Here is an 11,724-nt window from a genome sequence, read left to right on the forward strand (position 1 = left end):
ATTCGAATTGAATTCGAAAACAAATTCTATTCGAAAAGAGACTATTTGTTTTCGAATCCGGTCGAAATATTTTCGATTTCGACTGTATTTTTTCGAAATTCGTTTGAAAACGAACAAATTCCCAAAACGAATTTTAACACATGTAACGAATCTAACTTAATGAAATTAATTAAATAACGAATTAAAACGAAACAAATTTTTCCTTTTTGCACATGCCTACACATTAGATATCTTGTTAATTCGTACCTGGAAGTGCCGGATATTCTTTACTCTCAGTAAAGTTTTTAAGCCCTGTACACACGATCAGGCTTTTGCCCGGCCAACCTCATATTGGAATTCCGACAGAGTAAGAGAACATGTTCTCTATCTAAACTCCGATGGAGTTCCTTCGGCATATCTGATGGAAAAACTCAGATGGGCATACACACGGTCGGAATTTCCGATGGAAAAAGTCAGTCTGACTTTTTCCATCGGAAATTCCGATCGTGTGTACGGGGCTTAAGAGGGTGGAGGAATGGCCAGTATGTGCTAATGGTGGACCACACTTTAAAAGGAAGATGTTATTGTGTTCTGTATAGTGAAAGCACAGCTTCAGACTAAGGCAGAGGCAATGTTGTCCTCAGGACTTAAATAATGAGAATGCCTAGAAACTCGTTCTTCGGTAGCATATCTAGAAACTCATTATCTTACCATATTAAAATAATAATGAATACAACCCAGGTTGATTGGTGTAAACCTTGCATTATATTTTACATTTGTTTTTTTCCCTATTATGCCACAGACCACACGTTCGACTCGTGTAAACAAGACTAAAGAAGATATTGGATGTAAATGGCCAATTGTGTCTGCCTAGTGGCTTCAATAAAGATTTTGTCAAATAATCTGTGTCTTATGTGTTATTTCGAGTGAAGGGGTTTGGATTTTCTCACACATCGATACAACTTGGAGCTTACAAGGCTTACAAATGTGATTTTTAATCGGAAATAACCAGAATGTAACATATTGTGCAGTGCCTGGCTTGGACTAATGCTGCGTACACACAATTGGAATTTCCGACAAGAATAGCCCGATGTGAGGTTTTGGTTGGAAATTCCGACCGTGTGTAGGCCCCATCGGAATTTTTCTGTCTGAATTTCCACGAAGAAAAATTTGCCTTCTACACGAGTGTAGATCGATTCAGATCATCTCTATCATTCCCAAGTGTGATTTTTACCCCTTGTGATACCCAGGGGTAGATTTCTACTTCCTGACTTCTACTCCTCAGGCCAACTGCCCTGGGCTACCACTTTTCTATGCCTTTTTAAATGCCCAACTTTATTCCTAATAAGGCATGCAGCGACTTGGGCATCAAGGCTGTAAGAGAGGTTACAAAAACAGTGTCAATATACCCAACACTGTATCCTGGCCTACAAGGCCCAGGTCTAGGGAAGCACTTTACAGGGGGGCAGCACGGAAAGAGTCCCCATCGGCTTGCGCTGTAGCACCAGTCTTATGGGGTGGACTGGGCTGCTTCTAATTTTGACTGTCCTATCATCATGGACCACAAACCTTCCTAACTGCGCTATGTTTTCTGCTGTACCATTGGCATGGTTATGTCTTCTTAGTCCTCTCCATAAAATTATCTGAAATCTGTGATTAAAGTAGAACTATAGGCAACACTTTTTTTATTTTCATTTTGGATAGAGTAAGGGAGGGTTATAGCCCCTGTCAGTTTATTTTTTACCATCCCTGTCTCATTGCAGAGATTTCCCTTCACTTCCTGCCCCATAGCTAAACAGGAAGTGAGAGGAAATCTATGTAAATTAAGGGAATCCATTGCCCCCCCCCCAGGCCCTTAGAACTAGTGTCCCCACTCGAAAATATCAGGGTGGGTCTTAAACAGGAAGGGGTGTGTCCTTGACAGGAAGGGGTGGATCATATTTAAATTAGGGGGTGCATGAGTTTAGTCAGGCCTAGGGTAGCACAAAGCCTAAATACACCACCACTGAGTATACCTAGAACTAAAGAATGGAAGAGTGGGGAAATCGCTTGCCCTACTACCTATTGTTCTAGGTGTTTAGCTCATAGTTCTAGTTTCCTCACTCTTAAGTCCACAGTTTATTTATCCACCAATGAAAATGCACAAAGTCTTAGGACTGAAGTAATGAGGAGCTGGATGGGCTGACCCTGCAGGCAGGGTCTTGGTCTGGAACTTTTTATTATACATTTGAATTTGTTATATTTAGAGGTACGTAAACGCTCTTGTTTTCACTTTATTTTCTTTGTACAAAATCTCCTAATTTTCACAGAAAATACAAATGCATTGATGTAAATAGGAAATGTTTTTGACGGTGCAATGGGCTTTACATTTTTTTTTTTTTATTCAGGATTAATAATGCATCTTCTATCCATCCTGTAGCTTTTTTGTGAGCCTGAAAATTGCATTTCATTATTTTTTTCAAACGATAAAAGGTAAAAAGTTTAAAAAAAAGAGCAAAGATGGCAAAAACAAAAATCCATAAATGTAAGGACCATTGAAATAATAGTTAAAACCCTGAATACAGCCCCTCCCCGGAAAAAAAAACCCTCCTAAAGAAAACAATTTTTTTTAAGCATACTTCTATATATGATGGCTTGTTGGGGGGGGGGGGGGGACCGAGTGTCCCATTTTTGATCAAATCAACTTGGCAGACATTACTCAACTCATTTCAAAATGTTATTTGTAGGAGGATATGCATTCATTTTCATTCCTGATGGTATCTACTCTTCAGTAGTAAAATTAACCATTTTGGGCCAGATTCTCGTATCTCCGCGCAATTTTGGGCAGGCGTAACGTATCTGATTTACGTTAAGCCTCCGCAACTTACACAGGCAAGTGCTGTATTCTCAAAGCACTTGCTCCGTAAGTTGCGGCGGCGTAGCGTAAATCGGCCGGCGTAAGCCCACCTAATTCAAATTTGGATCAGGGGGGCGTGTTTTATGTAAATCTACTGTGACCCGACGTGATTGACGTTTTTCCCGAAAGGCGCATGCGCCGTCCGTGGAATTTCCCAGTGTGCATTGCTCCAAAGTACGCCGCAAGGACGTCATTGGTTTCGACGTGAATGTAAATGGCGTTCAGCCCCATTTATGGACGACTTACGCAAACGACGTACCTTTTTCAAATTTCGGCGCGGGAACGACGGCCATACTTAACATTGATGCGCCGCACTTATGCCACCATATAGCAGGGGCAACTATAAGCCTAAACGTAAACGTTGTAACTTTACTGCGTCGGCCGCGCGTACGTTCGGGAATTCGCGTATCTAGCTAATTTGCATACTCGACGTGGAATTCGATGGAAGCGCCACCTAGCGGTCAAAAAAAAAATGCAGTTTAGATCCGACGGAGTTAGAGACTTACGCCTGTCGGATCTAATGGATATCTATGCGTAACTGATTCTAAGAATCAGTCGCATAGATACGACAGGTCAGATTAGGACTTACGACGGCGTACATGGCGCTGCACCGTCGTAAGTCCTTTGAGAATCTGAGCCTTTATCTTTAAAGACGGCTACTGCATCTAATGAAGAAAGTGGTCCTTCAGTGTGTCGAAGAGTGAGATACTGTAGCAGGCACATAGCTTATCTGAAACATCAGGCCATGTCAAAATTGGTATAAATAGAAATCTTTTAAATTTAAAAATATTGTAGAACAGCTATGAAAAAGTCTGTGCCCTCCAGGCATTCCCCTGTGCTGAAATAAGCTGAATTCCCTTCAGTCCAGCTCATGCTGATGATCAGGAAATCAATGATAAGCTGCAGGAAGGCTGTACACCAATAGAATGAGGTCTTCCTGCAGGGATAGATCGTGGTGGTAATGCTCAACCTTGAAAAACTGTAACCATAAGCCTTAATATCAGGGCCGGATTAAGAACATCGTGGGCCGGGTGCTGAGGATTTTGGTGGTGCTTTTTACGAAACAAAAAAAAATTTGTTAAAAATGCAACAAATATTTTGTTACAAGTTAAATAGACAGAGGGGTAAGGGAAGGAGGATGCGAGAGAGGGGTGAGAGAGAGCGAGGATGCGTGGGAGTGACATCAACGCAGCCCGGCCAAGGCTTGTGACCGAAGGCAGAGAACCCAGAAAGAAGAACAGGTGAAGATGGAAGCACCCGAGACCCGCCCGGTTGATCACACCGCAGCACTGGAGGGTTCAGTCTGACAGGTAAGTGTACCCTAATATGCTGTGCATACTTGTACATTATGGTATAACCTAACTCAGGGCCTCAAAGCGGTAGTAAACTTTGCTAACATTACTACTTTTTAAATATCTCAGGAACATTTCATGGGGCCCCCTTCTGACCCAGTGGCCCTTGGGCCGTGCCCAAGTGCATATTTGCCAACATTTAAAAAATATTTTCAGGGACACTTTAAATAAACCACTGCCAAAAGAGTAGCTGACATTCCCTATGTTCCTCTATACCAGGGGCGGATTGACAACTCATGGGGCCCCCGGGCAAGAGGAGATTATGGGGCCCCCAGGCAATAGGAGATTATGGGGCCCACACACATACATTACACATACATTGTATGTACACACAGACACACAATATACACACCCACACACAGAATACACATACACACAAAAACACAGATTTGTATATACCGGTGCTGGTTTTACTGAGGCTGGCAACCCTGATGGGGCCCCCTAGTGGCATGGGGCCCTCGGGCAGTGCCCGAGAGCCCAAATGGTCAGTCTGCCCCTGCTCTATATATCACAAAAATAATCACAAAATTTAAATGAGTACTAATAATGGGAAAACAAATATGAGGACTGAGAAGATTTCCGTTAGTTGAACTAACAAAAGTGTGCCCATTCTAGAGCTGGTAATATTGAGGATATTCAGTTTAATTCAGTATAATTTTATAGAACTGTTTTTGTGGGTAAGAGGCATAGGGGAGAAATATGAATGGTATAAAAGTGGGAAGTATGTGAGGGAGGGTATGGCAGTGAGCACTATTTGACTTTTTTTTGATCCTGAGATCTTCTATCAACAGCCGGCTGGGTGACAGGCTGGATAATATAGATCAATGTAGTCTCCCCCAGTCTGGCCATCGAGCGTGAGCAGGCCTTAACTACGGGTTGGGACGGCCACGACATACCCCATTGCTCCAGGGGTGGCCGGTGAGCTTTTTGCTCCGGGGCGCACATATGACCAGGCTGCTAGCTGTCTGTGTCACAGTGGGCCCTGGCCAGCAGCTGCTCCGTACTGCTTGGAAGTGGGTCTGTCAGGTACGCGCCAGCAGTCCTCGCAGGGTCAGGTAAGTACTTTTCCTCCTGTCTTGGCAGGATGGAACAGCTGGGCTTTCCTAGGGGGGGTCGATTAGGGGGTCTCATGTCCTCCCTTTCCTCTCCTCCCATCACTTCCCTCCTCCACCATGCTGTGACCTGACCTGGGATGTATCTGGGGGGTTGTTTTTCCTATCCTGGCTGGGGGCTGCGGGGTGTTCTGAGCCCGCTCTCTATGTGGGTGGTCTGCCATGGGAGGTCCTCCGCTCGGGGGTCAATATGTTTTTCCAGGCCTTCTCGTCCACCTCAGTGTCCTCAGCGCGTTTTTTCTTTAAATCTGTGCCATTTTCTTGTGGCCGCACTGCTGCTATTGAATTGCAGCTGGTGGCCATTTTCTTGTAGCTGTGACGCAGGCAGTTACAGCGGGCGGACATTTTCTAGAAGCTTGCGCTCTTTCTCCTGAGGCGGCCAGTAGCCATCTTGGTGTGTTTTTTTTAAGAGGTTTTGGCCTTTAGTGCTGGGGGACTTTCTGAACGGCGCGAACAGCGCAGTTTTACCTCAGAGACACTCAGGCACACACAGTGTAAAGGAGAGCGGACCACAGCACTGTGCAGCTTTGTCAGAGTGGTGAGTCCCCGGGGATACCCCTTTTGGTCAGTACAGCAAGGAGGGTGGGTCTCTCTCTTTTTTTTTTATGCACTTGTACCTTGACATTAGTCCCTGAGGGCTGTCAAGTGCGCGGGTGTGCATGGTGTCAGAAGCTGGCGCTTCTTCCCCAGACATTCCAGTGGTGACAACCGGTGCCCCTGTGGACACTTGGTCGGCAGTCCTGGAATCATTTGTTGCCAGGGTGGAAGCGGTGTGGGGGCGAAATGCATGCCGATATTCTATTTGCTTTGTTAGCAGCAGGTTGGCATTGCATGACATTGCTGAGCCTATCATCTACTAGGACCCCAGGTCCTTTTCCATCCTAGATTCCCCCAGGAGTTCTAGCCCCCCCGTATAGATTTTAAATATTCCAAGTACTCCCCCATTTATCACCACCCTCTGAACTCGCCCTTGTAGCTAGTTTTCAATCCATGTACTCACCCTATGGTCCATGCCAACTGACCCTATTTTGTGCAGTAAACGTTTATGGGGAACAGTGTCAAATGCTTTTTCAAAATCCAGATAACACCACGTCTACGGGCCTTCCTTTATCTAGATGGCAACTTGCCTCCTCATTGAAGGTTAATAGATTGGTTTGTCAAGAACAATTCTTCATGAATCCATGCTGATTACTGCTAATAATACCATTCTCATTACTAAAATGTTATATATAGTCCCTTATGCCCTCCAAGAGCTTGCATACTATTGATGTTAGGCTAACCTGTCTGTAATTCTCAGGGATGTATTTTGGGCCCTTTTTAAATATTGGTGCTACATTGGCTCTTCTTAAATCAGCTGGTACCATTCCAGTCAGTGGACTGTCAGGGTACTTAGGAACGATGGTCTGGCAATTACTTGACTAATCTTTACTAATTACCCTTTAGTGGGAGAAATCGTGTCCCTATAATTGGTATCAGGGGGAGGAATAGTGCCTCATCATTGGTATCAGGGGGAGGACTAGTGCCCCATTATTGGTATCAGCGGGTGGAATAGTGTCGCATCATTGGAATTGGTGGGAGGAATAGTGCCTCATCATTGGTATCAGGGGGAGGAATAGTGCCTCATCATTGGTATCAGCGGGAGGAATAGTGCAAAGAGGGTTTAATTTCCATTGACGTTCATGTGGAGTTAGCGCAGAATGAATACAGTAAAACCTCGTTCCAGAAACATGCTTGTAATCCAAAGCACTTGTATATCAAAGCATTTTTTTTACAGAGTATAAAAGAGAAGAGAGGCACCTCCTAAGTGTTGCAATAAGTTGCTAAATGTTGTATCTTCATTAAATATAACCATATTGCTACACTTAGAGGCTCCTCTCTTATTTTTTAGACTCCGTTGTGACATGACGCTACTCTTATATCAAGACATTGCTTGTATATCAAGGCAAAATGTATTAAAACATTTTACTTGTTTTGCAAAACGCTCTCAAACCAAGTTACTCTCAAATCAAGGTTTTACTGTAGTTCACTGCTGTTCCTAGTGTTACAGTAATTTTAGATTTTTTTTAAAATTCCTTGGTAGCCGGTTGTATATGGTGACATTTGGTCAGATATTGCCCCCCAGTGGCCTGTTCTTGGAATGTTTGGAAGGGAAGCAATTTTTGTCAAGAATGGGCCAGATTCTCAAGAGATACGCGGTCGTATCTCTGAGTCCGCCGGTCGTATCTATGCGCCTGATTCATAGAATCAGTTACGCATAGATAACCATTAGATCCGACAGGCGTAAGGGCTCTTTCACACGGAGCGGATCCGTATTGATCGGCTCCGTTAGCCCGTTTGGCTCAGCAGGGATTCCTCCGTAAATCCCCGTTGAGCTGTCGGCGGACAGGGCGGTCCCCGCACACAGTCTCTCCTCCGCTCTCCCCTATGGGGAATCTGACGAATACGGACCGTGTGTCCGTATTCATCCGTTCCGCCGGACGGAAGAAAAATAGGGTTTTCTTCCGCCCTCAAAAGCGGATCTTTGCGGACGCGGATGATTGCGGACGCTAACGTCTGCAATCCCATAGGGATACATTACAAGTCCGTTAACGGACTTGTAATAAACGGACCGTTTGTCCGTATGTGTGAAAGGGCCCTAAGGCTCTTACGCTGTCGGATCTTAAATGCAATTTTTTTTTCGCCGCTAGGTGTCGCCAACGTCGTTTTCCCGATCGAGTATGCAAATTAGCAAAATACGCAAATTCCCGAACGTACGCCCGACCGACGCAGTGAAGTTACGACGTTTACGTAAGATTTGCAACGCGTAAAGTTGCCCCTGGGTATATGAGGCGCAGTCAATGTTAAGTATGGCCGTCGTTCCCGCGTCGAAATTTGAAAATTTACGCTGTTTGCGCAAGTCGTCCGTGAATGGCGCTGGACGCCATTTACGTTAACGTCGAAACCAATGACGTCCTTGCGACGCCATTTAGCTCAATGCACATCGGGAAATTTTGGAGACGGCGCATGCGCAGTACGTTTGGCACAGGAACGCGCCTAATTTAAATGATCCACGCCCCCCTACCCGGATCATTTGAATTAGGCGTGCTTGCGCCGGAGGATTTACGATACGCCGCCGCAACTTTACAGGCAAGTGCTTTGTGAATCAAGCACTTGCCCGTAAAACTTGCAGCGGCGTAACGTAAATGAGATACTTTACGCCGCCGCAAAGATGCGGCGATCTACAAGAATCTGGCCCAATGAGTTCTAAAACTTATAAAATTGCTACACAACCCAATTTGAAATTTAGGTTCAATTAAGGTTAGATAGATCTGTAGTCAGATAGGTATAGTACTTGCATCCTAATTATGTGTAGTGCAATAGGCACCAGAGTGGACGCACTGCTCTCTGTATTATTTGCAATATAAGTATGCATTTTTCTCTTATTTTTTTTTTTTTAACTGAAAAACCGATCGAAAGCTGATCAGTGTAAAAGCCTCCTTACAGTTCCTAGTGTGCTTTATGTTGGCTATAGTGTCATAGCTGATCGGGAACCAAATGGGACATATTGGGTGCTGCTCAGGCTGTAAGGAAGTCTAGTCCTGTGACCACTGCTGAGTGCTGGCCAGTAAAGGAGCTCATTTTAGCAGCAAACTTTCATGTGAAACAGGGACTGTATCCCATAGGCCACACATCAACGCAAACCCACCATGCAAAGTATGTGAGTCTCAGCCCGGGCTCCTGCCATGCCACACCCCCAGTGCATTTCGCTCTGCCCCTCTGAGCTTATTAAAGATTGGACTGGCAGGAATCTGGGCTGAGACTGCCAGATACTTTGCATGGTGGGTTTGCATCGATGTGCGTCCTATGGGATACAGTCCCATTATATTGCCAAAAGTATTGGGACTCCTGCCTTTTCACGCACATGAACTTTAGTGGCATCCCAGTCTTAGACCGTAGGATTAAATATTGATTTCGCCCACCCTTTGCAGCTATGATAGCTTCAACTCTTCTGGAAAGGCTGGCTGTCCACAAGGTTTAGGTGTGTCTATGGGAATGTTTGACCACTCTTCCAGAAGCACATTTGTGAGGTCAGGCACTGATGTTGGAGAGAAGGCCTGGCTCATAGTCTGTTTTAATTCATCCCAAAGGTGTTCTATTGGGTCAAACTGTTCCTACAAAGTTGGGAGCATGAAATTGTCCAAAATATCTTGGTATGCTGACAGCAGGGGCGTACCTTGGGCATTGGGCACCCGGGGCTGATCCTATATCTGGCACACCCCTTCACTGATCATGACTGTACACACTCTGCCCCCTCACACCTGTACGCACTCAGCCCACAACTTGCACCTGTATGCACTCGGCCTTCTCCTACCAGTACACATGCAGGCTGCTCCAGGTGAAGTTTATTGAACGAAACGCGTAAGGTTGCCTTTTAGCTCCCCACATTGCTTTTATCCTGTGATTGCATTTTTTGTACATATCTATGAATTTATGTTTGTACTTTTAAATAAACCCATCTGTTTTAATCTATACCATATGGAGGCATTTCTTTTTATTCTATAATCCCCATATTCCTCTGGATGAGAGTGTTCTGCATTCACTGCCTGCACCTCGATTGATCCTCATCTGAGTTCCAGTTCTAATCTATTCCATGGGATTTCCAGGGTCCACCACTGGAATTCCATGTCCTGGCATTCTTGGCGTGATTGACACACTGCCGCTTGCATGTGAGTCCACTACGTCCGGTAAGAGTATTTACCTGTTAACCCGGCTGGAGGACATGCCATACCTGGTGTTCTGTGTGCTGTCGTGGCTGTTCCATCTTACTTCTGAATACACTTTCTTCTTCAAGGGTGGACCGTTTTCATGTTTTTGCCTATCAATCCCATTTGAACTCACTTTACTACACAATGACTTATATTTATCACTGGTTCTGGCCATTGGAATATGCACTTTTGCTTTTAGCACTTTTTATATTCATCATCAATATATGTTTTATATCACTTTTATATGTGTCATTGTCAATTTTACCGCTACATTTTGTTTCATATTCTCTTTAAATGTTATTCATTTTTTTGCTAGCTGCTTCTATTTATACTTGGGTTAGCGCAGTAATTTCACTTACCTTTCACTTTCATCTACACTCAAACCCTACTGGATACTGGAGCCTAGGCAACGTTGCTGTGCCAATACTTTTAATACAAGTACTTGAGGCATATGATATCCCTCTGTGCAAACTCCAATATAGGAATTCGAGATTTGTATCATAGGGACCCAGAAGTGCCCATACGGATATATACCCATCAAGAAAACTTTTGGTACTGCCTTGACTGGAAAAGCAGAGACTTTTGATACGTTGGCAGTTGTCTGCCCCAGACCTCCTGGGGCAGGTCTAAATTCCTTGTTGATGGGCACCAACACCAATCTTGTGCGGAGACTACTTACTCCACTGGCCTTGGATGGTGCGCCAGTAGGGATGATCCATCCTCGGCTGCGGCAGACTTTCCAGCAAGCCTTGCATGAGAAGATGGCTCTCGCGGAAGGGGTAGGAAAACTGTGGTGATTGGATACCTGTAAAAGGGTGTTGGAGCCGGGTGAGAGAGCCTGTCTGAAGGCCACGATTAAGCTGTCATGGGACCAGCCAGGTTCTTATGTAGTGGTCGGAGCTCATTCAACAGAGGAGGAAGTTGGAATAGAAGTGGTCCTGGAGATCATACCCCCACTAGGGCCTTTCTGAGAAGCGGGGGGAGAATTCCTGTCTGGGTGACCAGTGACATTCCTCACACTAAAGGAAAAAAGAGAAAAAACGGAGGGCGCACCGACCTAGTGTGATACTGATTGGTGGATTTTATTAAATAGTAAAAACAAATCATAATACTCACAAAGGGAGTGTTAACCACTAGCCGACCAGCCACCGTCATTATACGGCGGCAGGTCGGCTCTCCTGGGCGAAAGCCCGTAGCTATACGTCCTATCGTATAGCCGCCACTAGGGGGCGCGTGCCCGGCGGGCGCGATCGCCGCCGGGCACACGCGATCGCTCGTTACAGAGCGGGGACCGGGAGCTGTGTGTGTAAACACACAGCTCTCGGTCCTGTCAGCGGGGGAAATGCTGATTTTCTGTTCATACAATGTATGAACAGAAGATCAGTGTTTCCCCTAGTGAGGCCACCCCCCCCCCCCCACAGTAAGAACACACAAGGGACATACTTAACCCCTTCCCCGCCCCCTAGTGTTAACCCCTTCACTGCCAGTGGCATTTTTATAGTAATCTAATGCATTTTTATAGCACTGATCGCTATAAAAATGCCAATGGTCCCAAAAATTTGTCAAAAGTGTCCGCCATAATGTCGCAGTAACGAAAAAAAATCGCTGATCACCGCCATTACTAGTAAAAAAAATATATT

At 45.1% G+C, this 11,724-nt stretch overlaps 1 protein-coding gene across 2 annotated transcripts in view; it reads left to right on the forward strand.

Annotated features, from left to right (window-relative positions):
• STX3 (syntaxin 3) overlaps positions 1-881 on the forward strand; it is a 119,871-nt gene extending 118,990 nt beyond the window's left edge. For both annotated transcript variants that reach the window (XM_040321077.1, XM_040321079.1), the window contains exon 11: positions 782-881. The gene's annotated coding sequence lies outside the window, so the exon portion shown is untranslated. The remainder of the gene's footprint in view (positions 1-781) is intronic.
• The last annotated feature ends 10,843 nt before the right edge of the window (positions 882-11,724 follow it).

The sequence above is a fragment of the Rana temporaria genome, chromosome 8 (assembly GCF_905171775.1).
Source record: "Rana temporaria chromosome 8, aRanTem1.1, whole genome shotgun sequence".
NCBI classification, from domain to species: Eukaryota; Metazoa; Chordata; class Amphibia; order Anura; family Ranidae; genus Rana; species Rana temporaria.